Below are 22,415 nucleotides of genomic sequence, written 5' to 3' on the forward strand. Positions count from 1 at the left end.
TGCCAGGGGCTTGGGTGGAGAGCAAATGTTTTGAGAATGATGAGGGCAATGAATGTACAAATGTGCTTTACACAATTGATGTATGTATGGATTGTGATGGGAGTTGTATGAGCCCCTAATAAAATGATTAAAAAGAAAAAAAGAAATTGGCTGACCTAAGGTTTTATTCCCTTTTCAGTAAATGATGAGGAAATAGAGTTTTGCTGGTGTTTTGTTAGATATGAGAGTAGCATCTTACAGATTTGGCATCTCTTGAGCAGTGTCAAGGTATTTTAGAAGGATTATTTCTAGACAACCTAATCTCAGTCCTTTCATTTTTGCATGTAGCATTGGCTTTCCTCTTTTAGCCACTGTACCTGGATTAAACTTCCTTATCCACTTCTCCTGCTTCTGACATGTTCTTTGTTGAGAACGTAGAGGTTGGGCTCACTGGAGTAGAGTTGGTTAGGTTAGAAGCTGGCAAGACAGTAGGGTCTCTATGAAGTGTGGAGATAGTGTCTTTGGGACAGGTTTGAGCTAGGCCTCTCATCCCCAAAGTGCCTGTAGAAAACCCTTGCCTTTGGCACTTGTGCCATCCCATGTAACCTTACTTTTCTCTCCTGCTTGTCCTTCAGAGCTTCTTTTTCTGTTTGCTTTTCCTCAGGAATTCTTGTGCCTGACTGAGATGCCTTGGTCCCCTTGCACTCTTTAGGTCCAGCCTGAGAGCCTGCTTATACTGTATTGCATCCTTCCGATTCCTGTCTTTGTCCTTCTGTGATATGTGCAGTGTCTGGTGAGCTCTGTGAAGATGGGGGTATTAGATGAACCTCCCGTACATTGCCTACCAGGGCATAGGTGCTGAGGGGACTGATGCACTGGTGGCTCTCCCATCCCTGTTCTTTCATCATTCAGAGAAAGACTTGTTGGGTTGCATGGGGTGGAGTTTGTGTGTGAGTCTGGCCTAGCCAAGAGAAAGTGTCATGAGAAGACCAATTCAGACCAGCAACTCACCACCAGGGTGAACCAGGAAGGCTGGACAGATGCAGGAGTATGTGGTGGTCCTATCTTCTTGCTTTTACAGTGTCTGACCCTCCTTAACATGGTTTTTAAGCATGTATTACCCTCAGGTTGGCACCTGAGATGTGACTCAAAGCCTTTGATGTATGGTGTTTGGGCTATTAGTATTATTATTTTTGTAATGAGGTTGGGACCTTTTTCTTTTCTTTTTTTTTAATTGCTCTTTGGCTAGGCAGTTCATTCACATAGTTCTAAAATGAAAGATGTTAAAGTATATGTTGAAGAATATTCACTGAAGTCATCTCCCTTGTCTCCCTCCCTAGTAGATAATCACTTTGAGTAGTTTGAATATCCTTTCTGTTTCAGTCAAATACAAACAGACACACATTTATCTTCTTAACTTATTTTGTTAAATAGGAGACAGCATACCATAAACACTGTCCTTCATCATGTTTTTTTTTCAACTTCGAAATCAATCCTGAAGTAATATTTCTCTATCAGAATATATCATTTCTTTCTCTATCTCAGCGTATCCATTGTGAAGCTTCTCCAGGTCTGTTTTTAGATCCCTGTTACTGTCATTCTTATGGAAAGTCACGTGGGTAGTTTCTAACATGCTATTTTACACTATTCGTTCTTATAGAGAACAATCTTACTTGGACACCATGCCCTGTGTGCGCAGGGAGATCTATAGGTCACAGTCTCACATCATAAATGCATTTGAAATGCTTTCTACAGGGGGTTCCATTTTGGACTCCCACCAGCAGTGTGTGAGAGGCTGTTTTCTACTGCTACCCTAACAGAGGATGGGGTCAAATGTGTGGATTGTTGCCAACCTGACAGGTGTCAATACAACAATATTGTATTTATTTACAGTCTTCTGAAGTTTCCTTATGTGTAGGAACAATTCATAGGGGAACAGTTCTTTTCCCATTTTGGGGTGATTGTTTTTGATTGTTTATTTCTCAATTTCTGGGTTCTTTTTATTGTTAGAAATTTAGTTCATTGTGTTATGAGTTGCAAATATTTTATCAGATTGGGAGTTTTTCTGATCAAGCCAGATTCTTTTTCTTTTTCAAGCCAGATTTTTTATGAGTAATTCCACCCTGTTGCCCAATATTTAAAAGATTTTAGCTGTGGCCTTGGAACCTGCTGAGAGTATCCTGTTCAAAATCTGTTCTTTATTATTATTAAATACTTTTATTGGAGGCTCTTACATCTCTTATCACAATCCATACATTCATCCACTGTGTCAAGCACATTTGCACATATGCTGCCATCATCATTTTCAAAGCATTTTCTTCCTACTTGAGCCCTTGATATCAGCTCCCCATTTATTCCCCCTCCCTTCTCTGCCTGCCCTCCCTCATGAACCCTTGATAAGTTATAGATTATTATTTTCTTATCTTACATTGACCTCCGTCGCCCCTCACCCACTTTTCCATTGTTTGTCCCCCTAGAAGGGGGTTATATGTCAATCCTTGTGATCAATTGCCCCTTTTTCCACCCCCGTCCCCCACCCCCTAATCCTCCTGGTATCTCTACTCTCATTGTTGGCCCTGAGGGGTTTATCTATCCTGGATTCTCTGTGTTGTGGGCTCTTAACTGTAGCAGTGTGAATGTTCCTATCTGTAAGATAGAATTGAGGTCATGATAGTGGGGGAAAGAAGCATTAAAGAACTAGAGGACAGTTGTGTGTTTCATCCGTGCTATACTGCACCCTACCTGGCTCATCTCTTCCTTGTGACCCCTCTACGATTGTCTACAGATGGGCAATGGGTACCCCCTACCCCATTCACATTGGGTGTGATTTTGTTCTGGGTCTTAGGTGCCTGATACCCGATCTCATCGACACTTCATGATCACACAAGCTGGTGTGCTTCTTCCATGTGGACTTTGCTGCTTCTTAGCTAGATGGCTGCGTGTTTATCTTCAAGTCTGTAAGACTCCAGACACTATATCTTTTGATAGCCGGCACCATCAGCTTTCTTCACCACATTTGCTTATGCACCCATTTTGTCTTCAGCGATCATGTCGGGAAGATGAGCATCACAGAATGCCTGATTGTTAGAACTATGTGTTCTTGTTTTGAGGGAGTACCTGAGTTGAGGCTCAATGTCCACCTGCAACCTTAATTCTTAACATAAAAGTACATAGTTCTATACCTCTCTCGTTATATATAAAAGTATTTACATATGTACATGCCTGTATTTAGACCTTTGTAAATGTCCTTTGCCTCCTGGGTCTTTCCTTTATTTCCTTTTACTTTCTTCTTGTCCCACCATCATGTTCGGCCTTCATCTGGGTTTAGTAATTCCTCACCTCTACATTGCCCTTGATTAAGCCCCACTAGGCATCCTACACCCTTCTGTCCATTGATTTTAGTTCACTTGTTGTTCCCTTGTCCCTGGGTTAGTTCCCCGTCCCCCTCCCCCTCCAACACACACACACTTTCTTTCTCCCACCTCCCCTTCTCCTGTGTCCTCCTGGAAACATTGGTCCTGTTCTTTTCATCTCTGAATTGTTAATCCTGCCTATCTTATCTAGAGAGACATGCAGAGACATTAATAAGCACAAAAACCAGGCAAAGCCAAACAAAACAACAAAGGAAGTCAAGGCCAACAAATCAACAACAACAAAACCAAAAACAAAATAACAACAAAAAGAAAGCCACTGACAAAAATGGAAAAGCTTACAAATAATTTAAGGTCTGTTTGTTGGCCTTTACGAGTGTTTTCCAGTTGAGTCTAATGGGGTGCCACACTCTGTCTCCAGAGTCTTTTTTGGTATTTCCCAGGGGATTTCATCACTTTGCTTCCCTTGCTGCTCTGTTGCATGCCCTTCACGTTTTGCTCCAGTGTGATGGGGTCATATTGTGCACAATTCCCGCACTGTGTCTCCATTGTGGCCCATCATAGTGCTATGGTTTAGTGAGGGATGTTGTGTCTCGTGGTGGGGCCAGCCCTGTGGTTCCCTCTCTGCATTGTCTGCTCTGAGCAGGAATATCATCCTCAGGGCTCGATGGGCCAGAATGTGTTCCCCTACCTTTCTATCCCTTTTCATTTCTCCTGTGTGTTCTAATCAGACATGCCCCTCTCCCCAAGCTGTAGCTTCAGTGCTGTCCTCTGAAGTGCATTCTTTGGGGTGGGGTGGGGGGGTATCCACATAGTTAGGATTGGGGCCAGCCCTGCAGACCTCTCTATTGGTTCCCTAGTACATGCCGGTATGTTGTATTCACGTCTTTGTGCATCGGGTTGAAGCCTGGTCTCTCTCTCCCTCTCCTGTGGAGATATAAACAATACCCTTCCCTTGGGTGGGTTAGTGCCCTGGTCCACCCCTACCCATGTCTTTTTTTTTTTTTTTTGGGGTTTCTCTTTCTTTTCCCGTCCTATTTAGTTGGCTGCTCTATGTATCCCTGGATTGGGTTTGGCCCCTGCCACAGTACCTGGATATCACTCCAGGAATGTATGTAAATAGTAGCTTTCCCCTATCCCCCATTTTTTTTTAAAGCTTACCTTAGTGGACTCATGTTGTACTTGTCCTTTTGTGCTTGGCTTACTTTGCTTAGCACGATTTCAGATTTCCTCCAGTTCTTCCCGTGTAGCAATGTGCTTCATGTGTTCATCGCTGATTTTCAGGGATGTGTAGTACTCCATTGTATGTATGTACCACAGTTTTTTGAGCCATTTGTCTGTTGATGGAAATTTGGGTTGTTTTCAACTCCTTGCAATTGTGAACTGTGCTGTGATGAACATTGAAGGACAGATGTCTGGTCGTGGTTTGTTTCTTGCCTCTTGGGTATATGTCCAGTAAGGGGGTTGCTGGGTCATATGGTAGCTCAATTTCCATCTGTTTTAAATATCGCCAAATCAATTTCCATAATGGCTGTACATACCTACAGGTCCACCAGCAGTGGACAAGAATTCCTATCTCACCACAGCCCCTCCAACACGTAACTTTCTGATTATTTGAATTGTGCTATCTTTGAGGGTGTTAAGTGGTATTTCATAATTGTTTTAATTTGCATTTCTTTTATGGCTAATGATTGGGAACATTTTCTCATATGGTCATTTCTCTTTATTGGTCATTTGGATTTCTGCCCCTGTGAAACTTCTGTTCAGGTCCTTTGCCCACCTCCTTAGTGGGCAGTTAGTTTTTTCTTATTGTAAGCTTGGAAAATATTGTAGATTTTAGTAATAAGGCCTTTGTCTGATGTGTCCTTGCTAAAGATGTTTTCCCAGTCTGTGGGCTCTCTTATTACTCTTTTGGTGAATTCTTTTGATGTGCACAGGTGTTTTATCTTCAGTATATACCACTTGTCAATTTGTGACTCCTGTATTTGTATCATTCCTTATTTCCGATAGCTTATGTATTCCTTGCACCGAAGTTCTCAGGTTTGTCCCAGTTCCCACATTACTGGCCCTAATAATTTAGGCTTTTACCTCAAGGTCTTTGTTCCACCTTGAGTTTACTCTTGTTCATGGAGTGAGGTAAGGGTCTTGCTTTATTTTTCTGCAGGTAGATGTCCATTTTTTCCAGCACCACTTATTGAAGAGGGCATCCGCTTCCCATTTGATATTTTTTTGGCCCCTTATCAAAGATCAGTTGTCTGCATGCTGATGATTTTATTTCTGGGGTTTCAGTTCTTTTCCATTGGTCTGAGTATCTGTCATTATACCACTACCACGCTCTTTTGACCACTGAGGCTGTATAGTATGTGTGACAGTCAGGTAAAGCAAGCCCTCCCATTCTGTCCTTCTTCTTGAGGAGTTCTCTGCTAATTCTGGGCTTCTTCCCTCTCCATATGAAATTGGTAATCAGTTTTCCCAATTCTTTGAAGAAGGATGATGGTATTCGTATCCAGATAGGCTTAAACTTATATAGTGCCTTTGGCAGAACTGACATCTTTACTATATTGAGTTTTCCAATCCACGAGCATGGGATATTCTTCCATTTGTTGAGGTCAGTCTTGGTTTCTTATAATAGGGTTCTGTAGTTTTCCTTATACAAATCTTTTGGTTTTTTAGTCAGGTGTATCCCTAGATAGTTCAATTTGTGCTTGGCTATTGTAAAGGGTACTACCTTTTTAATTGCCTCTTCTGTGGTCTTGTTTGATGTGTATTGCAGTCTGATAGACTTTTGTTTGTTGATCTTGTATCCTGCCACTCTGCCATATTCCTCTATCGCTTCCAACACTCCACTTGTGGAATTTTGGGGATTTTCAATATATAAAATCATGTAGTTTGTGAATAATGATAGTTTCACTTCATCCTTCCCCAGACGAATACCTTTGATGTCTTTTCTTTGTTTTATGTTGCTAGCTAGGACCTCCAGTATGATGTTAAATTAGAGTGGGGACAAGGGGCATCCTTGTCTTGTCCCCTTTTTCAGGGGAATGGTTTTGTCTTTTCTCCATTGACTACTACGTTGGCTGTTGATTTTTCATATATAGCATGTATAATATTGAGGAATTTTCCTTCCATTCCTATCTTGAGTTTCTTAAACAGGAATGATGCTGGATGTTTTCAAATGCTGGAAATTTATAGATATTATCATGTGGTTCTTACAATTTTTCACGTAAATGTAGTGAATAATGCTAATGGCCTTTTGTATGTTGAACCATCCCTGGTATGAATCCTACTTGGTCATGGCGAAGTTTTTGCTTTATATGTTCTTTATTCTAGTGGCCAGTACCATATATAGTTGCGTATAAGCCGAGTTTTTTTTAGCACATTTTTAATGCATTTTTTTGTGGTAAAATGAGATGCCTCGGCCGACATTCAGGTTGGCTTGTACTAGGGTATATATGGTATTTTGTTAAGGATTTTAGCATTAATGTTCATTAGGGATGTTTGTCTGTAGTTTTCAATTCTTGTGGGATCCTTGCCCGCGTTAGGTATCAGAGTTATACTAGGTTCATAGAAAGAGTTTGGGAGTTTTCCGTCTTTTTCTATGTTCTGGAAGTGTTTGTGTGGGATTGGTGTCAGTTTTGTCCTGAATGCTTCGTAGAATTCTCTTGTAAAGTCATCTGGCTCAGGGGATTTTTTTTTTGTAATCCCCTGATGACCTTGTCTCTTTTTTCTATTGCTATGGGTCTGTTGAGGTTCTTGACGTCTATCTGGGATAGTCTAGGGAGGGCTGGTTTTTCCAAGTATTTTTCCATGTCTGCCAAGTTGTTGAATTTGTTACAGTACAGGGCTTCATAGAACTGTGTAATTATCCTTTTGCTTTCTTTAGGGCCCGTTTTAATGTTCCCTGTTTCATCCCTCATCCTTGTTATTGAAATTTACTCCTTCCTTTCTTTGGTTAGGTGTGCCAGCAGTCTATCAATTCTGTTTATCCTTTCAAAGAACCAATTTTTAGCTGCATTAGTTTTCCCCATAGTTTTCTTGTTTTTCCTCTCCTGTATCTCAGCTCTGATCTTTATTATTTCTTTCCTTTTGCTGTTAGTAGGGTTGTCCTGCTGACTCTGCTCTAATTAGTGTAAGTTTTGTGCCAGCGTATCAAGCATAAGTCCTTCTTCTTTTTCATGTGTGCATGTATTGCTATTAGACTTCCTCTGATAAATGTCTTTGCTGTGTACCAAAGGTTTTGGTACATCGTATTTTCATTCTCATTTGTTTCTAGAAACTTCCTGATTTCATCTCTGATCTCGGCTAATACCCACTCCTTTTGCAATAGTTATTCATCCTCCAGTTGTTTGCCCTTGTTTTTTTCATCGTCCTTCAAAGTCTGTTCTTATTGTCATATGTGGAGTTGCTATTTCTCCCATCCAACCTGGAAGCCTCATCTTTGCATTCACTAGAATCCTGCTTCTCTGGGTATTGGCCTTCATTACGCACTGAGTGTGTGAAAGTACATCAAATCTAGTGTCTCTCTTTTTTGATGATAACATGATGCCATGAGATAAGAAAGTGAACCTATCTTTAAAATATAGTGCCAAACCAAAACCAAACTCAACTACCATCGTGCCAATGGTGACTCATGGTGACACCCTATGGATTTCTATGACTGTAACTGTTTACGGGATTAGAAGTACACTCACTCCTCCTAGGAGCTGCTGGTGGTATTGAACTGCTGGTCATGTGGATTGCAGCCCAATGTGTAACCACTGCACAGTCAGACCTCCAAGATACAGAACAGAGAAAGAATATATATACATATATTTGACCTGTTACTGAGCAGTGTTTTTTCTGGGAACTTGCTCCTGAGAAAGCTAGTACAGCTGTCCCAGTGGTGCATGTGCTCATGAAGGCACAAATCTGGAAGTAATCCAAATGTTCCTTGATAAGAGCTTTTGCAGTATTAACATAATTAGATGTTATGTGGTAGTGAAAATAGTGAACTTGCTATAAGAACATTATGAGTGAATCTCAGGAACATAATTATGAGTGACAAAATCAAGTGACAGGAGACCATCTATTATATAGTTCTACAATATAATTATTTTTACAAAGCAAGAGAAAGCATTGAAACATGTTGGGGCTTCAGAAAATTCATGGACAAGTTTCATTATCTTTTAATTAATTAAAATTTTCCACTACTGTTTGAATAATACCCTCATAATCCAAAGGGACTAATGGACCATATTAACCCCAGTCTCCTCATTTCTGATATTAGAATAACTATATGGTGCTCAGCTACAACTACCAACTACTCTGAAAAGGATATGGATAAAATGACCTGGATAGAGTAGAAGAAAAATGTGGAAACTCAAATATGGAAGTGTGGAAATTCAAAGTCATAAAAAGGGACCAGGTTTACTGGACTTATAGTGGAATGCCTCAGACTATGGCCTTCAGTCACCATTCATACTTGGAACTGAGCTTACCCCAGTGGCTCAGCTTTCAGCCAAGCAGCAGGCAGATCTATAAGGTGAACAATGATAATATAGGGGTATGCATTCCATAGAACAAACATCTATATGAAGTCAAAAGAGCAGCTTTTGTTCAGGATAAAGCTCAGAAGGCTGAAAGGAATAGATAAATGGAAATAGTAAACACAAGGAGAAAGTGCGGAGAATTGTATTGTGGGGACTGTAATCAATGCTGTGAAGTAAAATGTATAAATTATTGAATGGAAACTTTCAGCTCACAATACAAAGTTAAAATAAAACGACAGATCATGTGGAGGGGATGCTGGAGGCTGAGCTGCTGTCACCCACAGTACCTAGAAGCATTTTGGTGCTTTGTGCTCCACTTGGAGGTTGCATTGATCTCTTGTGTTGTTGTTTGCTTGGTGCTGGTGAGTAGTTTCTTCTCTTAGTGATGCTATATTTTACAGAAGCAGATCGTTAGTCTTTTTTTCTGACAGAGTCTCTGGATAGCTTGAAACCGCCAACCTTTTGAATAACTGAGTGTTAAAACTCCAGAGCACATTTATTCTTTGATACGTACCAAATATTACATGATAAATTGAAAAACAGGAGCTATAAGAAAATACAGCTCATGACTCTTTCTGAGAAGAAGCTGATAGTGAAGAAATAGGAAGGAACATTATATTGTCTCCTACGGTGTCTAATCTATGTTGTAGAGTAGATAAAACACTGAGATTATGTCTAGCAGAGGAGGAAAGAAGGAATTATATTTGTACTGTGGACCCAAAAAAGGACGTTTATCTATCAGAATTAAAAGGATTGGTCCATTTTGGATTGGTACTTCAAATGACAGCAGTTATTTCAAAGGGATAATGCAGATTTCTCAGGTTGTAAAGTTGATGAACTCATTTAGTAGAAGACAACATGATCTCTAGAGAAGCATCATTTATCAAAGGTGTGAGTTTTGAAGAACAAGTTTTAAAAACTACTTTTAGAGTCTTTATAGCAGTTGCTCACCCAGACTGCTTTCAGTGTACTGACAATCTGTAGAATATCCTGCTTTTTAGGTGAAGCTTTCCCTGAAGAACATTAAAACTTCTTTACATTTGTGTGTCTGCACTGGATAGAATTGAGAATACCAGAATCTCATCCTGGTACTGCCCTAAACCTGCTTCAGCGCCTTTCATCAGAGATGAGTTGGCTCATTCCCTTTGGACTTGGTGAGGTGGTTGGAGATGGGATCGCCTATGACCAGCTAAGGTAAGCAGGGTAGAAGGTACAATTTCCTTGCTGTCCCTGGCCTCTTAAACATGTAGACAAGAGGCCTGCAGATGCATGAAAAGTGTTTCCTTCTTACGGTGTTATCAGTGCAGTGGGCTGTCTAGACTGGTGGTCAGGAAAACTGGACTAGAAGACAGATCTGGAATCAATGATTGGTCCTACCAATGCACTCTGGGCAATATGCTTAACCTTTCTCTGCTAAAATTTCCTCCTCTGTAAATTGGGCATAATAATAGCTCCCCTTTAAGATTGTTATGAATAGTCAATGATAAGGCATATGTGAAATGGTTTAGAACTTTGCCTGGCATGTAGTAAGGGCTCATTCTGAATTGTCTAGTTTCTATTGGGAGGCCCCATTTTGCTTTCATTACTCATACCAAAGATTTGGCATGTCTGGGGCTATTCTTGGAAATGCCAGTTGCAAAAGAAAGGAATAGGCAGGAACTGGTAATGGTGTGCAATAGGCACGTTAGGGCCAGGAAGAGGTTGCCTTCCAACCTGGCACAATGTACCCCCAGCATATCTTTTGTGCGCTAGAAAGTCTTTTGTAGGCGCCCACTTTTTGGCATTTTACTTTTACTTGTCCTTAGGTAAGTGCTGGAAACACTCGTATGGTCAGACACATTTAGACAGGCAGGGAAAAGAACACAGATAATTAGACATTTGCCAGGGAACCCTGGTGGCACAGGTTAAGCACTCGGACAGTACTCTGTGATCCATAGGGTTTTCACTGGTTAACTTTCAGACATAGATCTCCAGGCCTTTCTTCAATTATGAGTGACCCTGAAATACTCACAGCATAGTGACTGATAGATGGTAGTAGGAATTGAGGATCAGAAATGTTTAGTGGTTTGCTGTGCATTATCCAGATGTGTAGGCAGGTATTGCTACTTGAGCCCTTCCACGCTGCTTGGTCTCTGCTGAGTTTAGACTCAGAGGGTGTTATGTAGGGTGTTGTGAAGGTCGCTTCACAAAGTTTGTGGAACAAAACTTTTTGTTAGTCCTGAGACTTTGACCTTGAATTGCTTGCCAAACCATGAAAATTTATACTATCTCCTGAAGTCACCTTCAAACTGAGTAACTGCTTAGCCCCCAAAGTAAAGATTGTCACTCATAAGTATTGTGTTATTTTAAAAATAATTTTCTATGTTATATCACAAGGCCAATAGTTATTCTAAAGCATAGAACAGAAATTTATGTAGCAGGGGAATTAAGTAAATGGAAATGAAACTATTAGAACAGAATAACAAAAATGTTGACACATGGGAAAAATGTAAACTATGTCATCAATCATTATTATGTCTAGAAATGTGAGTGGGAGCAGGTTTTTCTGTGGATATTTTCAACAAAAATAAAAGTTGAAAAGGAAAAAAAATGCGTGTGAAAAATCATTATTTTCAGTTTTATTTTTTCACTACCCTTTTGAAGCCCTATTTCCCATTCTTGGACCATGTACAGAGCAGGTTAGTTCTGAGTGGATGTTGCTGAGTGCATGGCCCTGTCACTAGCATCTATTCACTTACATGGATCATTGATTAAGTCCCAAATATTATGGTCCTTGTCCTAAGTCAGCTTATATTTAAGCACATGGAGGTAAAATGAGATATAGCAGCTATTTTCAGCTCAACAGATGGAGACCAAAAAAGATAGGACCTGGACACAGCCTACTGGGCATTAACCCTGGCAGTCTGTCGATTCTTTTCAGCAAATGTTGATACTGCCACAGTGGGCCAGGCTCTGGGGGCAGCAGGGAGGGCTGTGTTCCTCTTACAAAGGGGTAGGGATAGGAGATAAGCAAATAAACAGGCCCGTTAGCAAGGTAGAGAGGTACCTGTCAGTAATGAAAACAGGTGACGTAACAGAGACTGATTAGTAGTCCTGTCCATTGTGGTGGCGGTGGCTGTGGCGGCGATGGGGTTAAGGGTTTTTCTGTGGAGGCACTGTTAACTTCAGGTCTAAGGGACAAGGTGATAGATTTTAGTGTCACGGGGAACACCAGGAAAGAAAGACAGCAGGAAGTGTGGGGGTGTACGAGTTTTCTGAAATGGCAGTGTAATGATCCAACAATAAAGTGAAGTTACTAGGGAAGAGATGCATCCTTACGAAGGTGACTTTCTCTAAGGTACCCCCAGGGCTCAGATCTGGAGTGATTGGATTTAAAAGGTCCTTTTGCTTAGGTGAGCTTCTGGCTCTCATGGCTCCCAGGGGTGGGTTGGGGAGAGAGGGATGTGAGAGGCCTAGGCTTGGCTCCTTGAACTGCCCGTGGGAGGCTGCCTTGGTTACTATGACTTCTGCTGTGCAACCCACTTAATTTCTTCTTTTTTTTTAACATTTTAAGTTTTATTGACATATAATTCACATAACTTCCAATGAGTGGTTTAAACATAATAAGAGAGCTTTGCAATCATCATCACAATCAATTGTAAAACACTTTCTTCTTTCTTGTACTTATTATTATTAGCTCCCCATTTTCCGCCAAGCTCCTCTGCTGTGACACTAAGAAACAATCCAGTTAGTCTTGATAGATTGACATATTCTGGACTTCATATAAGGGAAAAAATACAAAAACAAAAAAGTAAAACAAAAAAACCCCAACCAATAACAAAACGAAACAGAGAAAAGCCTCAATCAAAAAGGAAGCAGAAATTAATAAAAAATAGAACAAATTTAAAATGGGTCAGAAGGGGGAACAAATGATAAAGTGTTACATTTTAACCGCTCTACGTCTTCAAGAGTCACTTTCCAGTGCACTTGGTTAACCAGGCTCTTCACATCCCTGATCAATGGGCAAAGGGGATTCACCTGAGGCTTAAGCCACATGGGGACTATGCAAATGGATTTTGGGCTTTTACTTCTACAAACTGGGCGCTCAGTATTTAAGCTCTAATACATTCCCTTCGCCAGTCTTGGATTTTATTATGTGTAGTCTTTGACTGGTGCGCTTCTTCTATATAGACTTAGCTGACACCTCACTCACATGGCTGCTTGTGTTCAGACCAAACCAGATGCTTTTCTTTCTGATAGCCAAATACCATCTGATTGCCATCACCACACTTTACTATAGCACCTATTTCTTCAGCGATCTCTTCATGACACTCACTTTTTGTGGCTTTGGTCTTGCATTTGTACAGAGTAGAAATACTTGTTCCTTATCTACAGGGTTCCTCTTGGCAAGCCTCTCAAGCTTCTTTTGATAAAAGTGTTGCATAATTGTCATGCCTGAGACCAGAAGACTGTGGTATAAAGGAGTTGAAGCTCACGTTCTTCTGCTCCTCTGGCCTCTTGGAAGGTGGCTATGGCCCAGCACTCAGACCACTTAGCAGCTGTCAGGTATCGGCCAAGTGTACAGCCATGGGATTTCTGTAGTTTCCCCAAGCAGCTATTCGTTTATGTCCCAGACTGGAGAATTGTCCTGATGAAATGATAGTCTACTGCATGATGAGAACCCTGGCTGTTGGTGGACTTGGTGTCACAGGGCGATCACAGAACTGGACTAGTCCTAGTGGTTCCTTACCACTTAGTTCTCTGTTCTGTATGCCATACCACAGTATTTGCTTTTTGACAGGATATGTTTAAAAATGCCCATTATTTGGTCATTTGCAAAACTGATTTGAGGGAGTAGAAGGGATGTGGCTTCCATTAAGGAACTCCCTTTTTCTTTGATGGTGTGTTTATACATCACCTTTATACAACTGTCAATATTTTCTCCTTATACCTGTGATGGAGCTTTAGTCTGCATTCCATTTCTGGAGAGGGAATGAGTCTCAGGATGGCTGGATGGCATGGTCCAGTGAGTGGCTAGGATATAGTCAGCCCTTGGACTTTGCCATATGTTGGATTTTCTGGAGAAGTAAAACTAGTGAAGGTGTGTGTGTGTGTGTGTATTTATTTATCTTAAGGAAATGGTTAACATAATTTTAGAGGCTGACAAGCCCCAAATCTGTGGGTTACATGCCAGGCAGGAGGTTTCTGTCTACTTGTGATGTAACTGCCGGGATGGACAACCACAAGTTAGGCAGGTCAGATGGCGGGGCTTCTAGCTGCAGAGACTAAAGAATCCAAGATAGGCAGATGGCTGCTAGTTCAAGTTCAAAGAACTGTAAGTCACATGAAGAAGATCCAGATTGAGCAAAGAGTCAACGAGCTTTGCCAGATTATCCATATATATTAGCTACAGGTCACATCCCCGAGGAAGCGCTTTTCAAATAATTAGCTTCTCGTAGCAGAGCTTATCACACAGGGGCTTGCACTATGTCAGATTTCATCATTGTGGCTGACTGCACCAATTACATGGCTGACTGCACCAATTACATAGCTGCCAAACGACATTATAGATGAGAATTATGGCCCAACCAACATGATATAAAACTTCAATCTTATAGCCCACCTTTGTCAAGTTAGCCCCTAATATAGGCTGGATTTTATAGAGAAACAAAACCAGGACACTCATGTATAAGAAAGACATTTGTATCAAGAAAGGAATTCACATCGATTGTGACCCACACAGCTGCAAAGTGGGCAAACCCAGTCCAACTCTAGTCCACGGGTCAGATGCTGGTAGGAGATGCTCCGTAACTCACAGCTGCCAATGATTGAACCAGGAAAATGATGCAGGAGGTGGGAAGGCTCCAGAGACAGTTTAGCTCATCAAAGGCAAAGGACATGGCAGATTGCTGACAGTTCCCAAGGATTGACAGGCTACATGGAGGCTAACAGCTCCGGCCCAAGGAAACCAGGCTCAGCAATAAGGTCAGCAGGAAGAAGAAGATAAAGAATCTGACCTCCACAGCCTCTCTCAATAGATGTCAAAATAGATCACACCCACAAGAAGGACTCTTCAGGCTGTGACTTGCTTGAGAAGTTACACTACACCCTTGTCTTCTTATAAGTGCAGCCAATTTGACAAAAAAACCTAACCCAATGATACATAATTTCTAAAGACAATTATAAAGTCATACATGAACCTAACGTGTTACAACTGACGAGTGAAGATGCACTATCCCTCTGTAAGCATCTCAGATGGTTGTAGTTTTTTTGTCTGAACTCAAGCTTTTGTCTCAGTAGTCATGCTAGGATTGGGTTGCTATAGTTTTCCCATTGAATTTAATCACAGGTTATGGTACACATGTCTTAAGGAATCTACTGGATTCCAGACATATTCTTTCTTACCTCCATTATTACTACCAACAGGAAATCAGGATCATCCACACCAGCCAATGCAGTAAATCCTTTTTGCCTGTTTATCAAGAGAGATGAAGAAGCCAGTGGGGGTGAAGCAGCCAGAGTTCAGTCAATATTGTATTTCCAAGTGGGCTTATTCTTCTCTTTGGAGTCAAGACCTCAGACTCACAGAGCACAGGTTGCAGCAATAGGAAGCAACAGTTTTGCAAGGAGGTTACCAGGGGTAATAGTGAGTGGTAACACTCCCATTTCTTCTCTGTAGTTCTTGTTTTTGGAAAAATAGCTCCATGTATGAATTGGAGACCTAACCCAACTCTCTTAACTTTGTTGTTGGGAGATCTTCAGTGGTTGATTATTCAACCATACACATGAGTTCAGTTCCAGACCAGAAAGATGACTAAGGACTATAGTCTTGGAAGTCCTATATCTTCTTGACCTATAAGTCTGGTGTCTTTTATGATTTTGATTTTTGTTCCACATTTTTCTCTCACTCCAATCAATCCCCTTTAATATAACCCATTTCAGAGCAGTTGGTAATGGTAGCCAGGCACCATCTAGTTCTGGTCTCAGAGTTTTGGGGACTGATGTTTACATGGTTCAGTAGTCCATTGGTCTAATTGTTTCCAAGTGTCTTTATTCACTCTTTCCTCTTGGACAGAGAGAGACCAGTAGTTGCACCTTAGATGGCTGCTCATGAACTTTTAAGACCCTAATTCACCATTAGGGTATAGAACCTTGTCTTTATGAACTCTTTTATGCTGATAGAACTTGGTGTCCCCTGAGACTGGTCCTGATTCCCTAGGCTTAGCTACTCATTTCCTCAGGGAAGGGAATTTGGTTATATCTAGGAAGTATGATCCATTACACTTATGGATATATTTGCAACAAAGTTTACATATATAAATATTCCCTGTCAAATCTATATATATTTGTGGGTATACTCCCACTCTCCTGCCTACACCTGTTCAGCCTGCCTGTCGAAGGATGTACTCATAGATCACTACTATTGCAAGACTGTGTACATACCAGTATTTATCTCTCTTACATATAACTTTTACAAATCTGCCAATGTCTTGCTTACTGTCTTCCTCTTCACTCAAGTCTCCCCTCTAGCCTGTGACATCCCCTTCTTCCCTTCCCCACGTAGCCCTGGTAATAGCCACATATTTTTCTTTCAGAGTAAAAACCTTCTCTACAATAGTAGTTTCAGACAATATTTATCCTTTAATGATTGACTAATTTCACTCAACATTATGACCTTTAAGGAGCCTTGGTAGCTTTGGGCTGCAATCCACAAGGTCAGCAGTTCAAGGCCACCACCTGATATGCAGGAGAAAGACAGACTTTCTACTCTCATAAGGAGGTACAGTCTTAGAAACTCTCAGGGGCAATTGTACCATGTTTATAGGGTCACTCTGAGTTGGCATTGACTTGATGGCAGTGACTGTAATGACTTCCAGGCTCAGATATATGAGATTTTTGAAGGATTCATTGTCAATTTTTAACATTGAATAGCATTACATTGTGTGTATATACCAAAATTTATTTATCCATTCTTCCACTAATGGGCATTTAAGTTATTTCTCTCTTTTTGGTATAATGAATAGTGCTGCAATGGGTGTATCTTTTGGTATCTTGGCTCTGATTTCTTTTTTATTTTATTTTCATTTTTAAACTTTTTTTTAGCACTTCATCCACATGTTATGCATTTCAATAATTCAATCATATCAAGACGAGTTGTATGGTTATCACCACAGTCAATTCTAGAACATTTACTTCTTTGTATTCATTGTTATTCAATCTTTATTCTAGTTGTGGCAGAAATATACACAACAAAAGATTCTCCAATTTCACAATGTCTACATGTATAATTCAGTGTCATTGATTATTCTGTGTATTGTAGGCTTTGATTTCTTTAGGTTATTTGCCAAGTAGAGGGATTGCTGGGTCATATGGTATTTCTATTCACAGCTTTTTGAGGAAGTACCATACTGCTTTCCACAGTTATATTATTGTACAGCCCTACTAGCAGTGTATAAAGTTCCAATTTCTCCACACATTCCTGAACTTATATCTCATTGTAGTTTTGATTTTTACCTCTTGAATGGCTAAAGATTGGGAGTATTTCTTCATATATATGCTGCCTGAATATAGTCTTTGGTGAAGTGTCTTCATGTTTGCTGCCCATTTTAATTGGTTTATTTATATATATTTTTTGCAGTATTTGAATTTTAGAAATTAATCCCTTATGTTCAATATGTCATTGACAATTTTCCCCCCATGTCAGGTGTGTGTGTGTGTTTGTGTTCTTACTCTTTATGCATGTAAGTCTTTCAATGCATATAAGTATCTGGGTTTTTCCTTGCCTGTGGGTTCTTTTCTTACTCTTTTGGTGTATGAAGTCTTTTTTGATACATTAAAATTTCTAACTTTTTGGAGGTTCCAGTTGTCTAGTTTGCTTTCTGTTGTTTGTGTAGTTTCACTTATGTTTGATAGTGTATTTATGCCATGTATTGGAGCCTCAAAATTTGTGTCTATTTTTTCATTGACGATCATGATAGTTTAGGTACTTAATCAATCTGAAGTTCATTGTTGTCTATGAGTGAAATATGGGCCCTCTTTCATTTTTTTGAAAACAGGAATCTAGGTTTGCCAGTACCATCTGTTGAGACGATCTCTTTTCCACTTAATGTGTTTTGCCCCTTTGTCAAAGCTTATTTGCTCTTCTTCCATAGTGCTCTGCTTATCGAGGTCCTCTTTCCTTTCCATATAAAATTGATTAGATTTTCCATCTCTTTAAAGAATGACTTTAGACCCAGATTTCATTATATCTGTAGATTGCTTTGAGCAGTATTGACATTTTCACAAGGTTAAGTCTTCCTATTCATGGACAGGGTATATTTTTCCATCTGCTTTATGGCAATAAGTTTAGTTTCTTGTAGTACTGTTCTGTAGTTTTATTTGTATAGGTCTTTTGTTTCACTGGTTAGATTTAGTCTTACGTATGTAATCATTTGGGTGGCTATTGTCAATGCTATTATTTTCTTGATTTCCTTTCAGAGCTCTCTTTGTTAGTATAAAGCAGTGGTTCTCAACCTTCCTAATGCTGTGACCCTTTAATACAGTTTATCATGTTGCGGTAACCCCCCAACCATAAAATTATTTTTATTGCTACTTCATAACTGTAATTTTGCTACTGTTATGAATCGTCATGTAAATATCTGATAAATAGGATGTATTTTCATTGTTAAAAATTGAACATAATTTTCTAGTGAGAAATAAATGAAGTTTTGTCTTGAAGCATGGTGTAGCATGGGTAATGGTCTTCACGCCAGGTACTCGTATGTGGGTGTATCTGCATGTGGGCGAACCCACCTGGAGACGGATAGAGGAGTGGTGTTCCGATTCCTAAGACTATCAGAAATATGTGTTTTTGGATGGTCTTAGGCAACCCCTGTGAAAGGGTCGTTCGACCCCAAAGGGGCATACTACTTGCCTGTCAGTTGTCATACTATGGTGGCTTGTGTATTGCTGTGATGCTAGAAGTTGTGTCTCTGGTATTTTAAATACTAACAGAGTCCCCCAAAATGAATACGTTTCAGTGGAGCTTGCAAATAAGAACAGACTATGAAGAATGAATAGGATGTTCACTTCTGAGGAAATAGCCACTGAAAGTCTTATGAATAGCCGGACACGTTGCCAGATACAGCGCTGAAAGGTGGAATAATCTTTGAGAGATTAGCTTCAGAAAACCTTATGAAGAGCAGCCGAACATTACCAGATATAGTCCTGGAAGACGAGCACCTCAAATTGGAAGGTACTTAGAATAGGACAAGGAAAGAGTTGCTTTTTCAAAGCAGGGTTGGCTATAATAATGTGAAAGGATTAAAGTTTTCAGGACCTTTATTTGCTGATGGGACTTGACTCAATGAGAAGAAACAGCTGCAAATACCCATTAATAACTGGGACATGGAGTGTCTAAATATTAGTCTAGGAAAATTAGAAGCCAGTAAAAATGAGCTGGAATGCATTAAGATTGATATCTTAGGCATTAGTAAGCTGAAATAGATTGATACTGACCATTTTTATTCAAACAATTATGGTTTACCATGCCAGGAATGACAAATTCAAGAGGAATTGGTGTCAATTCATTGTTAAAGAGGACATTTCAAGATCTGGTGGTGTAGTAAGTTACATAAGGACAAGGGCAAGGTCAGTGGTTCAAACCCATCAGACACTCCTTCAGAGAAACATGACACTTTCTGCTCCCATAAAGATAGATAGTTTTGGAAACCCTAAGGGACAGTCTTACTTTGACTTGTAGTGTCACGCAGAGTCGTAATCAACTCAGGTGAAGTGAGCGAAACGGTCAGTGTACAGTCCATTTCTCTCTTCAGTAGTGTAAAAGTTTGATTAATGTATGTTGAGGTTATTTCGTTGATGCATACATACTTATTATAGTCATACCTTCTTGTTCAGCTGACCCTTTCTAAAGTGGGAAAAAACCAAACTGACTGCCACTGAGTTTGCCTACACAAAATCACCCCATACAACAGGATAGACCTGTCCCTGTGGATTTCATACATTGTAACTCAGAGTAGAAAGTTTCATCTTTCTCCGGAGGAGCCACTGGTAGTTTGGAACTGCTGATCTTGTGTTTAGCAACCCCAACATGTAACCCTTCATTGTGTAATTCCCTTCCTTTTCTCTTATGTTGGATTTTGCCAGAAAGTCTGTTTTACCAGAAATTAGTATTGCCTGCATGTTTTCTGCTGAGAAATAAGTTGACTCTTGGGTTATACTTTGTAAGTAACTTTCTCTCGAGATGCTTTCAGGATTCTGCTCATGTGTTTGCTTTGGGAAGGTTTGATTATGGTATGTCATAGTAATTTTCTTTTGCGGGTGGTGGTGTCTGTGCTGTTTGAAGTTCAGTCAGATTCTTGAATGCATATCTTTTTGTCTTTCATTGTGGTAGGGAAGTTTTCTTCCAAAACACTTTTGACAATTTCTCTGCTCTTTTTTTTCTTTTGCACTGGTTCTTTATTTTTAACAGCTTTACATGTTGTATTCCTATCTAAGAAACTTCAAGTGCTTTTCTCCAATTTAAAAATCTAAAGAATTAAAAAATATGACATTCGATAACATATTTCACACCATGCAAAAAAAAAAAAAAGGCACATTAATCAAGATATACAAGCTTATCAAAAGATAAAGCACCTGGGGTCTTAAAGGCTTGAAGTTAAACAAGTGGCCATCTAGCAGCGAAGCCAGCCCACAACTATCCTCTAGTGCAGCGGTTCTCAACCTTTCTAATGCCGCAACCTTTTAATTCAGTTCCTCTTGTTGTGGTGACCCCCAACCATAAAATTATTTTTGTTGCTACTTCATAACTGTAATTTTGCTACTGTTATGAATCGGGTGACCCCTGTGAAAGGGTTGTTCAACTCCCAAAGGGGTCGCAACCCAGATTGAGAACCACTGCTCTAGTTCTTTAATATTTCCTCCCCTTACTATTATGGTCTTATCTTGTTAGAACTGTGTATGTCCCTTTTTTGTAATTAAGATCATTCAATGCATGAAATCCAGGATAGATAAACCCTTCAGAAACCAGGAAATCTAGGATAGATAAGTAAAGGAAGTAATGATTCTCTGAGGGTATGGGAAGAGGGGTTGAAGGAGGGGAAGGGGGAACTTATAGCAATGATGACTGTATAACCCACTTGAGGGGAACAAATAACAGAATTGTAGGTGAACGGATACATTGGGTGGTGTAAGATATGGCCAAATATTTATATCTATATCTGTCTATATCTCTGTCTATCATCTATCTATCTATCTATCTATCTATCTATCTATCTATCTATCTATCTGGAGGGTAGGATGAGAGAGGGAGGGGATAAAGGGGAACCGATATCAAAGATTTCAAGAAGATAGAAAATGTTTGTTTTGAAACTGATGGTGGCAGCAATTGTACAATTAGGCTTGATCTAATTGAATTATGGGTTTGTGTAATAGCTGTAAAAACTCCCAATAAAATGATGATAAAAAAAAGAAATATGTGTGTGTGTGTACATAGACAGATAGGTGGTTAGACTTACCTTAGGAAATAACTCGTGCAATTATATATGTATACAAATATACATCTCACATACTTGAGACATGTTGTCAGGAAAAATCAGCCCTTGGAAAAGGACATCATGCTTGGTAAAGTAGAAGGTCAGTGAAATAAAGGAATACCTTCAGCGAGATGGCTTGACACAGTAGCTGCAACAATGGGCTCAAACATAACAACAATTGTGAGGATGGCAGAACTTGGCAGTGTTTCCTTCCATTGTGCTGCATAGGGTCAGTATAAGCCAACTTGTTCTCAACACCAGCAACATAACATGTATATGTATAAAGTGATAGATTTGTCTTAAGGATTGGTTCATATAGTTGTAAATCTGTTTCAGACCTTGGAGCTGGAGCTTGTCTCGACTTACATAGTTGCTGGGGCTGATGAACCCAATATTGTTAGATCAGACAGTAGGCTTCTGGCTGCAGAGGCTGAGAAATAAAAGATTGGAAAGCCAGTTGCTCAAGTTCAAAGCACCAGAGGTCAGAAAATGATTGGGTCAGTTGTAGGATCCAGATTTAGCTAAAACCTCTATCCATTCATCCATCCATCCATCCATCCATCCATCCATCCATCCATCCATCCATCCATCCATCCATTATTGGTCTATCTATCGTCTGTTTATCTATTTGATGCAGTCTACATCCCTGAGGAAATGGTTTCACATGATTGACTGACATAGCAGATGTCATCACCCAGGGGATTACACTGTAATCAAGATTTCATCATGACGAGTCACAACATTATTATGTAACTGCCAAACTGGATCAAAATTGCCACACCACTAAAATTCATGAATGCTCCAGCCAAACTGACATATACATACCTTAACTATCACAGACTTCAGGTACCATGCTAGAGTTACATTTGAAGTTACGTTTGCTTCAAACAGGGCTTCTTCAAAATGTTTCCACATCTGTATAATGTGCATTGGCAGGCAGTCCTTTCTAATACTAAACAGCTGGACATATTGGTAAAGAAAATTGAAGTTCCTTTTGTATGTTTTCAGAAATTGGTTTCTGCTTT

At 39.9% G+C, this 22,415-nt stretch overlaps 1 protein-coding gene across 5 annotated transcripts in view; it reads left to right on the forward strand.

Moving 5' to 3' along the window:
• The window catches only part of EPN2 (epsin 2), a 114,265-nt gene that overhangs the window by 13,661 nt on the left and 78,189 nt on the right, over positions 1 to 22,415 (forward strand). The window contains exon 1 of one of the 5 annotated variants that reach the window (XM_045290269.1): positions 9,992 to 10,072. The exons of the other annotated variants lie outside the window; for them this stretch is intronic. The gene's annotated coding sequence lies outside the window, so the exon portion shown is untranslated. Of the gene's footprint in view, positions 1 to 9,991; positions 10,073 to 22,415 lie in introns of those variants that run through there. 5 annotated transcript variants of the gene reach the window in all.

This window comes from Echinops telfairi, unplaced genomic scaffold (genome assembly GCF_000313985.2).
Source record: "Echinops telfairi isolate 266 unplaced genomic scaffold, ASM31398v2 ScPeMD7_35;HRSCAF=133_1, whole genome shotgun sequence".
In the NCBI taxonomy this organism is placed as follows: Eukaryota; Metazoa; Chordata; class Mammalia; order Afrosoricida; family Tenrecidae; genus Echinops; species Echinops telfairi.